The sequence below is a fragment of the Frankliniella occidentalis genome, unplaced genomic scaffold (genome assembly GCF_000697945.3).
Source record: "Frankliniella occidentalis isolate FOCC.00 unplaced genomic scaffold, Focc_3.1 Scaffold213, whole genome shotgun sequence".
NCBI classification, from domain to species: Eukaryota; Metazoa; Arthropoda; class Insecta; order Thysanoptera; family Thripidae; genus Frankliniella; species Frankliniella occidentalis.
The window spans coordinates 310,197-313,410 of record NW_026267339.1 but is presented as its reverse complement, the minus strand read 5'-3'; positions in this window follow the sequence as shown (position 1 = coordinate 313,410).

Sequence of the window (3,214 nt, the reverse complement as noted above, 5' to 3'; positions counted from 1 at the left end):
GCTTGCCGCCCTTATCTCCGATCGTCCAATGGCAGGCCTCCCTCGGCCAGGGTGTGGTCGTACGATCACACTATCGTTGGCGCCCCAAAACGTCACGCTGACCCAACGCGAATTAGCGCATTGTTGGCTGCCTGACCCTTATGGCTATCAACGCTTTTGTTTGTCATGCAGCCGCATACTGTTTTCTCCGGCGACATTTTATTCTCTTTTTAGTTTTTTGTGCACGCGTCCCACACTTCGTGTGTGCCGACTTCGCCGCTACAACAACGGTAGGGCCATAGCACTTACAAGATGTGTAGATATTCTAACTTGTATAATGACTGAGGAAGAATTAAAAACTCTTGATAGGTGCTTTTTTTCTGCCCTTCTAGGAGTTCGAGGGCCTCTCTCCGTTTCTCTACTCTTGAAAAGGGCATCTTCAGCAGTACAAATAATCAAACAGATCAGCAAAAATTACCACGCCTCAACGAATTCAACAGTAGAACAGACTGCTCTACTGTTAAGGAGTAGAGCGTGCTTGTTGCACTCTTGCAACAGTCAGGGAGAATGCACCGAGTGTAGATCGTTCCCAGTGCTGCAAAACTTGGCATATTTACATGGAAGTCCTACTTTTGTGTCCGTAGAACTGTTCTACATTCACACAGCACGGTCGATTTGGGTTTGAGATTTATGCTGCTTAGCAAAACTACAAATCAGTACCACACATATGCTTTTACGTCCCTTTTGTTTCGACCATAGTCTGACACCTTGACGAGAGTGGGCTAGGTTTTTACTTAAGTGTAAGTTGCCGGATCATACCTGGTCTTGCTGTTATTCCTGCCCCGCGTCGGATGATTTAGACCGGCCTGGCCGGGCCGGGCTGAGCCGAGCCGGACCGGGCCAGGCGGGGCCAGGTCGAACCGCTTTGAGGCTAGCGGGCCAACCAGCGTCGACGTCGTGACAATACCGTCACGCTTCCCCAGCGCTGTGACGGTGTGACGTAACGCTTGTGCAATGGGGAGGAAAAGAAAAAGGGTAGGAGGAGGCGACGAACGGAGACACGAAAATCTCCCCGAAAAAAGGGAGAAGAGGATGGCAGAGAAAACTTGCGCGGGTAGACGAGAGTAAGGAAAAGCGAAAAGCGTAGGTGAGCCTCTTGGTGAGTGCCGGCTGCCAAACCCGGCCGTCCTGTCACGCGCCAGGTCGGGTCGGGCTGCTAGAGGCACCCTCCTCTTACTTTGATGCGGCCCGGCCCGGCCCCCGGCCCTCGCCGGCTAGAGCGGCGCACTTTGCACTCTGGCGCGAGTGGCGGTGATAATTTCCGCCTCTCTGCGAATATAATTTTCTGTGCAGGAGCTTTGAGGCGGCTGGGGTCGGAGGGGGGCTGTGCGGGGGGCTACACGGTAGTCGAGTATTAGGCACGCGCCTTCTATTCATCTCTGGAGATTAGTGTCCCGGCCTGGCGGCCCACCACCCCCCGCCACGCCACGCCGCGCAACACGTACGCTGCACTTGTGAAAAACATGTCATTCCGATAGAAAAGAAAATGAAAATCTGCATTTCGTCCAATCCATATATGTACTTTTCTGCATTTTTATATTGACGTCGTTTGTCAAATGAAATGTCCGAAATTTGAATTTAAGTGCTACACAGCGTTAGTCAAATGCGTAGCGTACAGTTAAACAGTACACACTCATTGATTGGTAAACACATTAGCAAAGTTTTAAGTGTAAACAGAAACCTTTAATCTGATGTGGTTATCCATCTTGCTGCTCAGACGTAGCGCGTGCACATATACCTGCTCCTACTGTTGGCTCCACTTTTAGATTGGCGGTGACTGTCCGTTTTCTTCCTCGTCGGGCCGAACCGGCCTCGCCCTACCGCTCCCCCACCCACCTCGGTGCTCGTCAGGTGCAGTGATAACGCTGCCGCCAAGGTCAATACCACCGCAGATAGCACACAGAGGTGAGCTGTAGCGAAGCCTCTGCGTGCTTTGCCGTGCGAATCTTGCCGTTTTCTCGATCGTTTGAGCTCTCAGAGATTTGTATCTTTCGTCTAAGGCACCAGCATTTCAGTCTTATATTTCACGACACCGCGCGTAAGATCGTTTGGGGACTTTCTCTGGTCATTAACGTGAATACTCATCGTAAAACTCCCCTATTTTCCATCGATGTCACATTTTCCCCTCCCCCTCCCTCTCTCTATGAATCGTTATCACGGGAAGCCAAACTACGCACTAAACACATCTCAGAGACGATAGAACGGAGAAGCTGTTATCGAATAAAAACGATGGTGTGCGTAGGATTGTGAGTGTGTGACAAAGCAAAAGTGTGAGAAATAAATCCATCCTACTACCGAAGATCGTCATGAACCTGATTACGTCTCTGAGCAGCACCAGCCACAGCCACCAGCCCCCACTCACAGAGGACACGGGGCAGCAGGACGGAAAATTCGTAGAAAGATGAACGATTCGCGCATCGTCATGGCGTGATCGCTGCTGTTCGTACTCCGCCGCAGTGCAGGACCCTGAACACGCCACCCTCCACTCCATCAGGACGTAAACACTGCGGCGCTGATTAGTGGTCGGGCTGCCTACTCTAGCTAGAACACTGCTCTGGGTTGGATAGGCTGCTCGCCCCGCAGTGGAGTGTGGCGGGCCGGGCCCCGCTCTGGGTAGGCCGCTCGCCCCACAGCGGAGTGTGGCGGACCGGGCCCCGCTCTGGGTAGGCCGCTCGCCCCACAGTGGAGTGCGGCAGGCCGGGCCCCGCTCTGGGTACACTGTTAAAAAATATTGTAAAATTATCACACCCTTTGTAATGACTAGTGTGTTGAAAAAACAACATCGTTTGTTTTTATTGGCACGCGGCAAAATTCCTTCTATTTTGCCCGTAGTGGTCCATAACAATGATTACTACGTTTCACCATGTTGTAAATCCACAACAATATCGTTGTAAAGTTTGATAGCAAGATGTATCGTTACAGAACAAACAAGTTTGTTTTATTACAAGTTTTTTGGTGCAGACGAAAGTAAATAACTACTGTTTTGGAATGAAAATTTGTTTCAGAAAATTTGGTGAATGTTGTTGGATTATAACATGTGTTGTTTTTTAACAACATTTGTTGCTATCAAACTTTACATCAAATGTGTTGTAAATTACAACAAAATTTTTAACAGTGTAGGCCGCTTGCCTCACAGGGGACTGCGGCGGGCCGGGCCCCGCTCTGGGTAGGCCGC